At 38.9% G+C, this 14,286-nt stretch overlaps 1 long non-coding RNA gene across 1 annotated transcript; it reads right to left on the bottom strand.

Annotated features, from left to right (window-relative positions):
* Positions 1-1,991, bottom strand: LOC143893132 (uncharacterized). The gene is made up of 3 exons (XR_013255723.1): positions 1,279-1,991; positions 1,080-1,175; positions 1-927 (listed from the first exon to the last, which is right to left on the bottom strand). It is a non-coding gene; the product is annotated as an uncharacterized LOC143893132 (long non-coding RNA).
* Positions 1,992-14,286: the final 12,295 nt, after the last annotated feature.

Here is a 14,286-nt window from a genome sequence, read left to right on the forward strand (position 1 = left end):
TGCAAAATTAGGGGGTTGTGATATATCACATTCACCAAGAACCGGATAGACACACTGCTTGAGATATCATTTGCGGTCAGCTATTTGAAGTTATATCCCAGAAAACGGCCTACTTGCTCCAAAGATCACACTATGCCAGGTACCAAGAATTTGAGAAGTGGGAGACTTCAGCTCCTATTTACCAAATACATACCTTTAGAAACTAAATAGAAGAAAAAAGAGAATGCAAAGCTGCAGAGAAAGTGGGTGAATCTGCTGGAGACCTCAAGCTAACCCTTGAAATGATGCACATTATGGCAATTCAAGTGTCCTCCTTATGGGCTACTATTTTTTTATTCTGAATACAGAGATCTAGTTAATAGATGCCAAGGAGGTGTTACTGTCCCATTTGCAAAGGAGATCAACTTAAACTAATTTTATCTTTAGACAAAGACTGATTTGGTGGCATCCATAGAGGCCCCAAGTCTTGCAATGTAGCACTCTGCAGATAGCATATATTTCCGTGTGTGTGATCTTCTATGTATGCATATATGAGACTTGTAAAAGTTTTATGCAACTGAAATATGCAAGCACACAGTCACAGTGGAAACAAAAACAAAGACCTAGGGAATCTAATTATCTCATAAATTAGAGTTTCTCATTAGACAGAGACCTATGGAAGTTTAAGCTTTAAAATTAATGGAAGAGTGGCTATGACGAATGGACAATAGATTAGAGGGTAACGAGCAGCATGCATAGAAGTTTGGGCTTCAGGAATCATCTTTATATTTTTTATAGCAGCAGCATAGAGAGCTTTATTTCTTCAATGTGATCATAGCTGCCGAGGATATGAGAGAGCTTTTATTTCTTCAATGTCATCATAGCTGCCGAGGAATATCGAAGACCACTCGGCGATTATTGTAGAAAGTAAGACCCAACTCTATGTGCCTACAAAATGGAGGATAGCATTAGCTCTTTATTTGTTCTTTGTCAAATTAAGATCTACAACAAAAATTGAAATGATTCTCCAACTTGAAGTTAAAATAGACTATTTCAAACATTCTAACATATGAAATACAAATGAATGAAGTCATTCTTACCTTTAATGTGTTATCCTTCTCAACGGTATATATTTGAAGAGCCCAATCCCCTTCTTTCTTATTCAAATTACAAATGTTCATCGCAATTTCAATTATCTGAAACAAAGGAAACCAAACCAAAACAAAAAGAAGAATAAGTACCCACTTAGCCATCGAGTAAAAAATAACAACTAAGATATGGAATAAAGGACCGTCTTACTCATGTAGAAAAGTAAAACATTTGAGAAAGAAAATTGACTCTCCATGAATAATATATTCTTTCGGCAGAATCCGATCGCTCTGCAAACAAAACTCATTTCCCGTGTATAAATATGGCAAGAAGGGGTGTAAAAATCCAATCTTCATGAATAATAGTAAATTTTCTTTGCAAAAACCCTATCGCTCTCGAAACGAAAACCCGTTTCCCGAGTGGAAATATGGCAACACGGGCCATCCAATAAGACATTAGAGGAAAGTTAAGGCATTCTAAAGTACCTTCTCGACAATATTAACTTGGAAAATCCAATCCCTTTCTTCCTTATTCAAATATCAAATGTTCTCTGCAATTTCAATTATATGAAACAATGGAAATTTGGAAACTAATCCAAAACAAAAAGAAGAATAAGTACCCACATAGCCATCGAGCAAAGCAAATGAACTAAGATATGGAAAGGACCCATTTACACGCGTTGCCATATTTACGCCATATTTACACTCGAGAAATGGGAAATGGTGTAAATATCAAACTCAGAATCAGCAAAATAGAAGATGGTTCTCATCTTGTGGGCAGGACAAAATGTTTATACCAAAATATTATTTCTACAAATTGATCTCAACAAAAAAATAAGTATTGTTTATTTCTAAACTCTTCCGCACAACTCCCATTGAAAAGAGAAACGAAAAAAGGAAGCAAATTTCACGACCCATTAAAAAAAATTGAGCAAGGACCCAGATGATACCCCTGAAGCCAATCTTATATAGAAGATGAACTTGTAGATTAATACAATTCAACCTCCGGAATGTAAATTTAATGACTCAGAGTCAGAACAGCCCGAAAGCAACCATTCACTTGTCATCACTTAACTAAATTACCTTTTCAAAAAAAAAATCACTTAACTAAATTAGAAAATCACAAAATAAGAGAAGAATATAAATGTAATAGGTTACCACCAGTGCAATGTTTTGCTCTTAATTAAGAGTAGTGAATCTTAACCATTTAATGCAAGATTGGCACAAAGTAGTAATCCTATAAAAGTCCCAAACACTAAAGTTAATTTGAAAATAATGTTCAAATAAAGAAAGCTAAAATTTCTCGAAGACTGAGGGAAGACATAACGCAAAGCCCTTACAAAAAGAATCTGCATAAGAAAGAAATCAATACAACATGTTCAATCAATGCACATATCTGCATGAAGATTTTAAAATGAATGTCAATTACAATGACCCACATTCAATATAACAATCATATTTCTCCCGAGTTGCAGGACGGTAAAAGTAAACCAACTGATAAAACCCGTCTGTAATTAGACAGATCTATACTCAAGAAAGATGCACCTACCAACTTTAAAGCTGAATGGGATCGATCAGCTATTCATAATGGTATAAACCACCAGTCCATTTATCATATTTGGGACTATTGTTCAAAAATTGCAATAACTGAACCATTTCCAAGCATTGAATATGCATGCGTATGGATGTTAAATTTAAAAATGAGATGCAGGTAAATTGAACACACACATTCCTACATGAAATCAGACCCCATTATGTGATATCTGTCATAAAGACCAAACCAAAATGGGTTTTATTACCAACCAGCAACACCATTAGATTATATGGTGTTTAATCAAAATCAGACAGTTTGACCAGGATTTCCCGTGCATGAGAAGTTGTTATGCTTCGGGAGTGGTCCATCTGTGAGTTTTGAAGAAACCCCAATGAGAAATATGATCAGATGAGCGAGGCATTGAAAGCCCAGTCATTTGTCTCTTCCATGAAAAATAAACTGATCTCATCTCATGATAAATGTTAATTTCAAGAAATTTTCTGGATTGAAGAAGCAAGAGGATTTCCGGTTCCAACGGTCAGAGCAAAACCCGAGAGAGAGATTTCTGGGTTAGTTTGCTCTCCTTCGGGTTCAGCTTATAATTTTTTTTTTTTTGAAATAGCGATTTGCATTAATAAGAAAAAAAATGACAAGGGAGCACCCGAGAAGGGGCAACCCAGAGAACAAAAACAAGAAAGAAGAAACAGAGAAGAAGAAGAAAAGATACAAAAAAATAACAAAATTATATTACGGGGGAAGATGATCAAACCAGAGAATACTCTCCCTCCACTCCCTGCTTGGCTGACACATCCGCCTTTTCGTTTGCCGACCTCCAAACGTGATTAAAAACAATAGCCGAACCTGCAACAAAATCCTCAATTTCATCAAATAACGCCAAAAATCTCCAAGGAGGAGCTACACCACCCTTCAACCACCGAATGACATTCAATGAATCCCCTTCAACAATAATATGGTATAATACTTCTCTACTCAACTTCTTGATCCCAAAATAGGCAGCTTTAACTTCCGCCTCAGAAGAATCACACACACCAATAGGACCAGAAAAAGCCCAAAGAATCTCACCAAACACATCACGGCAAAGACCGCCCACCCCCACTAGACCCGGGTTTCCAAAACAAGCACCATCAAAGTTGATTTTCAACATTCCTAGCATCGGAGGCTCTCATCTTTGGACTATGTTAATTTTCCTCTCAGTACTAAAGCACACTTCCCTCCAATGTTCCCAAAGATCAAAGGCCGATACAAAAAGAAAGGATGGAAGACATCTAACCCATGATATGACCAATGCTATAATCCGCATGTACAAATAATAAGGTGATTTGGCCAAACCCTCAAACACCCTAGAGTTTCTTTCCTTCCAAACCACCCACCACGTAGCTAGCAAACACACATTCTACAATACTTTCCCTCTCTTTTTTCATGGCATAAACTCCCACATACTCAAAAGATTCTGAATAGTTCTAGGGAAGACCCAAGTGATTCCAAACCTCAGAAAGATACATCTCCAAATGATCCCGGTGAAAGAACAGTGCATGAACAAATGATCCACAGATTCCCCATCATTAAGACAAAGAGGGCAGTGATCAATTTAGCAACAACCCACGGTTTCTCAAGAAGTTAATGGTTTGTATCCTTTGACGACAAACGGCCTAACCAAAGATATTAACCCGAGGTGGGCAATGAAAATTCCATACCTTTGCAGAAAATGCTGGAACAGAAGGAGGCATCAAACCATTATAAAAAGATTTGACAGAGAAAATGCCGGATGATTCCACTGTCCATATTCTTTTGTCTTGACCCCCACGTTTTACATAGCACTTATTAAGGAGCCGCCGCAACCGAGATTCATCCTCACTTTCCCACTCAAAAAGTATTCTTCTAAAGGCAGGACACCATATCAACTTACCACCACTACGATCAAAACATTCACAAACTAAGGCTTCTTTATTAACAGCCACCCGATACAGCCTAGGGATCAAGATCCTTAACTGCTCCTCTTCACACCACACATCACTCCAAAACTTAATTCTATCACCACCATAGACCCTGAACCTCACCTTTAGATTAAAGGAGCAAGCTAATTTCAAGATGTCTCTCCACGCAGTTAACCCCTTTTTCTTATATTCGTCCTTTAATTCCCACCCACCCGGAATACAGCCATACTTACTACAAATCACCTTAGCCCATAAATTAGACTGCTCTTCCCCAAATCTCCACAACCATTTCCCCAATAAGGCATGGCTAAACTCCCTAAACTTCCTAATGCCCAAACCTCCAAACTTTATAGGTACACATACATCCCTCAAGTTTACCAAAGAGATGCCTTTCTTCTCCTCATTTCCACCCCACAAAAATCTACGCTGGATCTTTTCAATACGCAAGGCAACACTAACCGGACACATGAAAAGAGACATAAAATATATAGGCAAATTGACCAATACAACCTTAATCAATACCAACCTACCTCCCCTAGACACAATATTTCTCTTCCAAGTATCCAACCTTCTCCCAATATTCTCAATTATCGGTTCCCAAACAGTTTTATCAGGTTTACTAACTCCTAAAGGTAAACCAAGATAAGAAGCGGGAAGGTAATCAAGATCACACCCTAAAATTTCGGCCATCTCTAAAGCCTCAGCCGAGGGAATATTTAGGGCATACGTTTTAGACTTGTGAAAATTTGATCTTTGACCAGAGGTTCAGTTTATAATTTTGATCAGAGGTTTGTGGGAGGTGCGGCGAAACTGATTGAAGCTCGGCAAGAGAGAAACCTAAACCTAATAGGGCGAAACAGAGCCGACACGTTTCACACTTTCACGCACGTGAAAATACGTGGCACGATAAGAGTTACAAATGGCAGAGATTTTTGCTATATCTTTAAGGAATAGGGAGGCGAAATGGCGAAATTTCCGCCATAGAGATAGGAGCTATTTGGAAGATTTAGTCATACAGGGGTAGGGAAATTTCACAAAAGAAGCAGACGAACTTTTGCTGGTTTTCCCTTTTAGTAGTAAAGGATTCTCAGGTCCCACTTACTTTCTCCCTCCCGACCTATAGAGGTTTCCATAGGACGGTTTGGATCATCCGAGCTTTAGTCTTTGTTTGGATTGGAAGAAAAACATATCTGACGGTAAACCTTTACTTTAGCCCCTCTTTCATCTATTGGGCCCTGCTAGTCTTTATACTCTTTCAATCTGACTTCTTGGATCATAGAATAGTGCATATTATTGTAATATATCTCCAATGTGGCAAGAAACATGAAAGATAGGGGGAAAACTCCAATTCTCTAACGATTTTCAGGTGCACACAAAGTACCCGAACACAAAGTACCCGAAAGAAGAGACTACTAATGGCATCCTTAGGATATGATCCAAACATAATTTAGAGACTACTTACAGACCATCCCTCTTTAAACTAGAGTGGTAGAAATATGATTTGAAGACATAGAGCCATATGTCACTACTAATTAGTATTTTTTCTATGCCTCCTTTTTAGAGGAATGAGCAGACACCCAAAATCATCTTCATATGAAGGTATAGAGCCTCTCTTCTATGTGTCTCTGGATGGTCTAGTCGTGTCACATAACCCAAGCTATTATTGTTCAGAAACACAACATTAGTCTATATCTTTAATGTTGTCTTATGGTTATTACTATTGTAAGACCTTGGTTTCAACATTCTTTGTATTGATTGCAGACTGTTGCTATGAAGTTCATCCTTTAAGATTTTTTCAAAAAAATAAAATACTATTCTGTGAATTTTGTGACTATGTTAGTGACAATGGTTACTAATTAATCTAAAAACAACTACGGAGAATCAGCCACAACTTGAAGATTTGGCCTGTACAATCCATAAATGGAGTTGTTCTGCACATGGAGTGAAATTCTTAGAGAAGCTGCTCGTGGGATTGGCTCCCCTGCTTGGATAAATTTTTCCCCTTGGATTGTCTTCCCTGCTTGGATAGCATACTCTAAAGCAATTATGTGAATGGAGGATAGCAAGCCTATCCAAGGATAGACTAAACCCCAGTTTGCTATCCAAGGATAGACCAAACCCCAGTTTGCTATCCTCATGGAGAACAGCCCCAAACGTACATAACCCAATCCTGGACAGTTACTGGCTTGAGTAGGATACATAGGTAAGTTTCTTTCAGTTATTCCGCACAAAATTGCTTCAGGGATAATTAATTGTTTTGGGCATGATAGAACTTTAGGCAATGAAATCAAGGTAAAATCAATAAAGTGGAATCAATGGATTTGTTTATTTAACTTGGGGTTTTGCAGGACCTGGAGAACATTAGTTCATTACAGAACACTATAGATTTAGACATTTAGTATTTATCCATGGCAGTTTCCATGGGAAATTGCTTTGACATTTAAAATAATTATTGTTTATCAAGTTATCTGCAAATGGTTGTTCATTAAAGTTGTTATTGCAGCTTCCATACTGTTACAGAGTGACTGTATGACTGACTTTTGGGATTAACTTTTCTCCAATGAAAGTTTGAAGTATCTTCTATAGGGTTTCATTTGCCCACAAAGAAATTCAGAATAAAAGAGAAAAGAGGCACCTGCAAGGAAAACATTACTGAGGAAAGTATTATCAGATAACATGTGGTGAGTATTGGTTTTTTGTATTGATAAATTGTCCCTTTTTCCTAATTTTTTATGCGTCTTTTTTTTTGAGTTGGAAAATTTGGTCTAGATACTGCAAACCCATTTCTTATACTGGGCATTACAGGAACAAGCACCTTGGAAAGCGTAAATGAAACTGATAGGACAAAGATTTCTTAAATATCGTTCACAGAATAGATTGATCTGAATATGTATATGACTTCTAGATGCATTTTGTCTCTGGCTATACCACATTTTATGTGTAAGTTTAAGTACTACCTGTTGATACCCATTTGACTAAGTAGAATAAGCGGATTTACTAACCGTTGATACCTATTTGACCAAATTTCACTACAACCCAATTGTTATTTCAAGGCAAACAAAGAAAATTCGTGGTGAACTCAGTGTTACGTGTATCTAGGTTAAAGCAAGCATTCTCCGGGGCTAAAAAGGTGATTTTTAATGGGAAGAAAGTGCAATATCAGCTGCAAGTGGTACCATTTAGAAGAGTAATTCATGAATTGATGCTCGGCTTGCCTCACATGAGGCAAGTTGGGACTTGGGTAATAGTGGTTGGAATTGGGTAGTGTCGTTTTGGTAGCATAGAGGGAAAGAAAAAAAAAATCTAGGGCATGATAAAAAGTGATATTACAACCTGAGTTTTATTTAAAGAATTTCTCTCTAGGTCTCACTAGCAGCCTTTGTTGTAGTATAATGTCTTGGCCATTATTTCTTTAGGGTGTTTGATGCAAGCCTCTCCTAGGCTTCTTGGACTAAGGATCGGGAGAGTGACAGACACACACTCAAGTGCTCAAGAATTCGGATTCAAGAAAAACAGATTTGTGCAAGTTCGGTAAAATGAGCGTATCTCCCTCGATATAGGTCGGAATGACTTGATTCAAAAGCCAAACTTTTAAGGACTCAAAGATCTACAACTTTGCTGACAAAAGTTTGTTCAGAAAAATACTGGAAAGGGCTTGAAATGGTGATGGAAATGGATGAATGTGAATGGACAGGTTTCTGGAAATAGAGCGGGGCAAAATAGAGAAAGATAATTTCAATGGCTATTCTTCTAGGTTGCCAAGGAAGATAGGTAACATCAATTCTTCTAGATTGATGGTTGCAACTCTTCAAGGATGCACACAATAGGGGAAAGCTCCTACTCTTCAAGGAAGGAGTGAAACTCTTCTAGGTTTCAAGGAAGAACTCTTCAAGGTTCAAGGAAAAATGCACTGAGCAAATTTTCATTCAAATATTCAACTCCAATTTCAACTTGCTTGCCGCCGCCTCAGATTGCATCATTTTGGTATCAGAGCTTTGGAGGAGAGGACAATGCCTCCAAGACAAGCCCGACGTCGAGGTGGTCGAACAATCCCCTTGGATGAAGTACACACACTTGCTGAAAACTTGCAGCAGCATATGCAACAACAAATCAATGATTTGACTCGAGAAGTTGAACGTCTTCGTGCTGAAGCAAACAATCCTTCACCCCATTCCAGATCTAGAAGAACCAATGGTGATTCTTCTTCTTCAGAAAGTGTTCAATCTTTGCGACAAGGTAGGCGCCCTCAACCTCACACACAAGGTGTTCGAGAACCGGATTGGGAAAAGGAAATCAAGAGAGACATTCCAGAATTTCTAGGAACTGATTCCCCTGATGAAATCATTGATTGGTTAACACTTGTGAATGAAGTTTTTGATCATAGAAATGTCCCGGAAGAGCTTCGTGTTGGCATCATTGCCATGCGATTCCAAGGCAAGGCCATAGCTTGGTGGAGACGTGAGAAGCAAACCCGCCACTCCGCCGGTAAAGATCCTATCACTCGATGGAGAAAGATGGAGGACAAGATCCGCAAGTACTTCCTTCCCAAAGGTTATAAGAGGGATTTGTACCAACGGTACCAAAATTTGAGGCAAGGTACGCGATCGGTGGAACAATACACTAATGAATTCAATGAGTTGGTAATTCGCAACAATATTCAAGATCCGGAGGAGATGCTCGTGAACAAGTATTTGGGAGGCCTTCAAATTCATATCCAAGATACCCTTGATGTTCTTGACATCTGGGATTTGGGAGATTCACACCAAAGAGCTCTCAAGGTGGAGCATTCGCGCTCTCGAAAGCAACAAGCCACATCCTTCACAAATTGAGCAGTTCAAGGTTCGGTTGGCACCACCAAAGCCGGAAACACAAGTGCACACACCAATAGCATCAACAAAGCCTCTGCTCCGCCCAAGGGTTCTAATCAACCCCCTCCTACCGGTCAAAGCTCTACAACCGGTATGCGTTGTTATTCATGTGGAGAGATAGGACATCGTGCTAGCAATTGTCGGAAGCGACAAGCGGGTAAAGCATTACTTGTGGAAAATGAATCTCATGATCCGGGTGAGGAAGACACTGATATTGACCCAAAGGATGATGAGAGTAACTTGGAGGATGAGCAAGTGCTTAATGCCGATACCGGTGAGTTCCTTATGATGCAGAAAATTTTTCTAACTCCAAAACAAGAAGCTGGAAATCGTTGGTTGCGCAACATTTTTCACTCGGCATGCACCGTTTCTGGAAAGGTATGTCAATTAATCATTGATTCCGGATGTTGTGAAAATGTAATTTCTGAGGCGGCGGCAAGCAAGTTGAAATTGGAGTTGAATATTTGAATGAAAATTTGCTTAGTGCATTTTTCCTTGAACCTTGAAGAGTTCTTCCTTGAAACCTAGAAGAGTTTCACTCCTTCCTTGAAGAGTAGGAGCTTTCCCCTATTGTGTGCATCCTTGAAGAGTTGCAACTATCAATCTAGAAGAATTGATGTTACCTATCTTCCTTGGCAACCTAGAAGAGTAGCCATTGAAATTATCTTTCTCTATTTTGCCCCGCTCTATTTCCAGAAACCTGTCCATTCACATTCATCCATTTCAAGCCATTTCCAGTATTTTTCTGAACAAACTTTTGTCAGCAAAGTTGTAGATCTTTGAGTCCTTAAAAGTTTGGCTTTTGAATCAAGTCATTCCGACCTATATCAAGGGAGATACGCTCATTTTACCGAACTTGCACAAATCTGTTTTTCTTGAATCCGAATTCTTGAGCACTTGAGTGTGTGTCTGTCACTCTCCCGATCCTTAGTCCAAGAAGCCTAGGAGAGGCTTGCATCAGTGTTTGCCTGAAAGGTCATGAGAGCTATTCATAAAAACATGGATTTGCCATTAGTAATTCGAAATCATATAGAGCTAGGTTTGTGTGTGTACTTGCATTTAGTAATGAATCAGATTTAAAGAAGCATAGCTGTGATGTCAATTTCTGGACATGTTATACTTTCAGGTAGTTTTGAGCATTTACATACTGAGCTGCTAGCTGTTTGTTTTTGAATTATTTTGCATTTAGAACTCACAGTGATGCTATTGGATATTTCTTTCTATTGCATCATCATTGATTTTACAGTTTGATTCCAACGAACGTTCCAACGAACGTACTGGTTGGATTTCCTCAAATCTCATAGAAGGGTCAAAGATTGTCTTCCCTTATTTTCATATACCAATCTTTTCTGCACAGCCGTGCATTCATCAATTGTTATATTGCTTACAATTTTTCATATTCTACAGTAACCTCCGACGATTCCATCCTACCATGAACACTTTTTTTTTTTTTTTTGCAATCACTGCCAGATTTTAGGAAATGTTTTTGGTTGCACAAGAGGAGGAAATGTTTTGGATTGCACAAGAACTTAAAATCTAAAAAACTATGTTGTCGGGCCATGTTCATTGGTTCTTATCCTATAGATTTGTTTTTTGTGTTATTTGCAAGTAAATACATCTTATCTTTGCTTTTAGTGATTTTATTATTTTTCCCTTTTCTATTTCTTTTCAATCTAAATTAACATTCAACTTGTGCATTGCACGAGTGGTCCCACTAGCATGTACATACCAAAGGATTGGAATGAGCTTCATATTGTTCATTCAAGTTTTCAGTACTACTATGGGTTGTGAGAATTGCGACTGTACACCCCTTCATATCTAACCTAGGCAGTTCTCGAATTTTTTGTTGTGCCTTATCTCCTTGTTTATTTTCTACAACTGTACTAAGATAATTGAGTAAACCTATTAGAATCCTGCGTGCCTTAACCCCTTGCTTACTGTGCAAGGTATGCGCACTTTGTGACATTGAAGCATTTCCCTAATAAATAATCAACACAATTTTTGTAAGCCCAATGGTTCCCACCTTGGCATTCCCATCTTCTTTTGATGATTCCATTACACAAGTGATTTTATATCACTAATGTGTTTGATTGTCTAAGTTGTAGAATATGATTGTATAAAGACAAGATTGCTTGGATTGAGGCCAAGAAGCTCTCATTGGACCACATTCGGGAGGCCAAGACATCGGAGATCCAAGACGCATGAAGACTTGAAGCATCGCAATTGAAGATCGAAGTCGTTTTAGTATGTAAAGATCCAATCCTAGTTTAGGTGTTTAGAGGCATAAATAAAGTAATCTCACACACCCTAAATGCTTACGTGGTTGTCCTTGTGGTGTTCCAACACTTTGGAACCCTCATAACAATCCCAACTTAGTATAGAGTTGGAAGCCCAAGAAATAAGAATTGAAAATCTGCTGGAAATAGGCTTCTCGGAGCTTCGAGCTCGGAACTCCGAGAGATTCCTCGGAGCTCTGAGAAATGGTCCAGTAGCATTTTTTCAACTTCTGTTTGTATTCCCGGAACTCCGAGAATTTCTTGGAACTCCGAGAAAATCTCTCTGAACTCCGAGACCTCTATTTCGGGAAGAAATTATAGCCGTTGTGGATTTTGCCAGATTTACCACTATGCCCCTCAAACGGTCATTTTTGGGTTTTCTATATATATGGGTATTCTAAACTTCCCCATTATCAATCCTAACACTCTAAAAACCTATTGGAATATCCTAAGAGTGTATTAAGATTGTTTATGCCTCTCATCCTCTAGAATTAGGATTTGGATCATAGGCTTCAATTTGTACATCTTCTACAAACCTTGTAAACCATTGTGAGGGATTTTTGTTTCTTTCTTTCTTTATCAAGAAGATTGTATTTGGGCGAGTGTTCGGAAAAGTGGAGCCCACTCTCCGTGGTGAGGATTGCCACCAAGGTTAAAGGCAATTCGAATTGTAATCGGCACCGATCTTCGCCGAAGTTAAGAAGATCAAATAGTGAAGCCATCAACAGGTTTGGTTGGTGGAGTGGAGTAGGCCTCAAGTTGGAGGACCGTACCACTTTAAATCTCGGGTGCACTCTCTCTTATCTCTTGCTTTTCTTTTATTGCACTTAGGATTTAACTTGTGTGCTTAATTTTCATTTTTGATCTCTTAATCTTCAAAATTGGGTTAGAGTTTTCAAAAGCTTAAAACTTGTTAGGAACCTAATTTTACTTCCTCATAAGTTGCCATTAGAATAAGTACTCGGGCCTACCCTTGGAATTTCACTTGGTATCAGAGCCTTGGCTCTTAACCGATTTTCTTTTCTTAAAATCTTTGGTAATTTTTTTGAAAAAATTTTAACAAGGGAAAGATCATAAGATCATTGGCATGAGAAAGTCGCCTCCGTCATCACCACCTGGACCACCAATAGGGACATCTTCTTCAAGAGGCATGAGAAAGTCGTCGTCGTCGTCCCCGGCCCCAACCACAGCAGTAGGTGCTTCAAGATTTTTCCACCCAATGTCTTCAGGCGTGAATATGACATCTTCTTCTTCTGCAACCCAATCCATCATGACATCCAGATGGTCTATGCTCAAAGGGTCACTAGTGGTAGATGATTTCCTCAACAAGTCCCTGAAAAGGAAAACATTAAGTTTAATGTCAAAGGTTAAACTTAAAAGCTTAAAGTGATGAGGTGAGAGTTGAAAACATTATATTACGTTGTATACCTTTCTCGAAACTTAAGATTGTAATGGACAAACACCAAGTCATCTAATCTCTGGTGCTCCAACCTATTTCTCTTTGCAGAGTGAATGTATTCGAAGGTGCTCCGATTCCTTTCACACCCAGTCGCACTGCAGGTCTGACTGAGGATTCTGATCGCAAAGGTCTGTAATTCTTCCACGTCACCTCCGAATTAATTTCACCATGCAACTGTAAAGTAACAAATAGTAAAGCATTATTTGTTGAGAAACTGAAAGTTAAAATGAATTATACTTAATTAAACAAACAACTCAAATATACCTGGTCCCAACTTCTTTCGATTACGGATTGCAAGCTTCATTCCAAACATACCCTTAGCCTCTCGATAATCCTCATTCTGATTGGTGATGAGGTCTTGTGTACCTTCATCAGGTACCAGTCGAGTGATGCATGCCAACAAGCCTCTGGTTACTTCACTGTGCCTAGAGAAGGTAGGAGTGAAAAATAGAGCAGGGTTAAGAAAATATCCTGCTGCATGGAGGGGACTGTGGAGTTGCCTATCCCATCTTTGGTCGATGATCGATTGTAATATGATTTTCTCTTCAACCTCTCATTGATGTTCTCTTTGGCCTTATCCATGGCCTCATATAGGTAACCCATCGCCGGTTTGTCCTGTCGATCTACCAAATGTAGCACTCTCACTAAAGGCTCGCTGATGTTTAGAATGTTCTTGCATTGGTCCCAAAAAGATTTATCCAACACAGTACTAACTACCCCTTCACTCAGTGGGTGTTGGACAAACCTACTAGTACTATACTCATCAGACACAAACATCTGCTGAAGTGCTTTCCGATTCAACACCAGACTTTGTATGCTAATGAAATTTGTAGCAAATATGGTTGCAGCAGGGCGGCACAACTCCTTCCCACCTGTGAACTTCTTCCTCATCAAATTCAAGAGGCTTCCATGGTTGTAGATGAACTTTGTAATCGTCCGAGCCCTCTCAATTGTGGTTGCTATGTGAGGAAATACAGTCGGTTTGCACAGATGCTCCAAGATGAGATCTAAGCAATGAGCTGCGCACAGAGTCCAGAAGAATGTACCAAACGCGGGTTCTAGTCTTTTCCCAGCAGCTTTGTAACTTGGCTCACTGTCAGTTACAAATTGCACAACATATTCCGGAT

The sequence above is a fragment of the Tasmannia lanceolata genome, unplaced genomic scaffold, assembly GCF_043159265.1.
Source record: "Tasmannia lanceolata isolate RefF3 unplaced genomic scaffold, GAP_Taslan_0.1 ptg000015l, whole genome shotgun sequence".
NCBI lineage: Eukaryota > Viridiplantae > Streptophyta > Magnoliopsida > Canellales > Winteraceae > Tasmannia > Tasmannia lanceolata.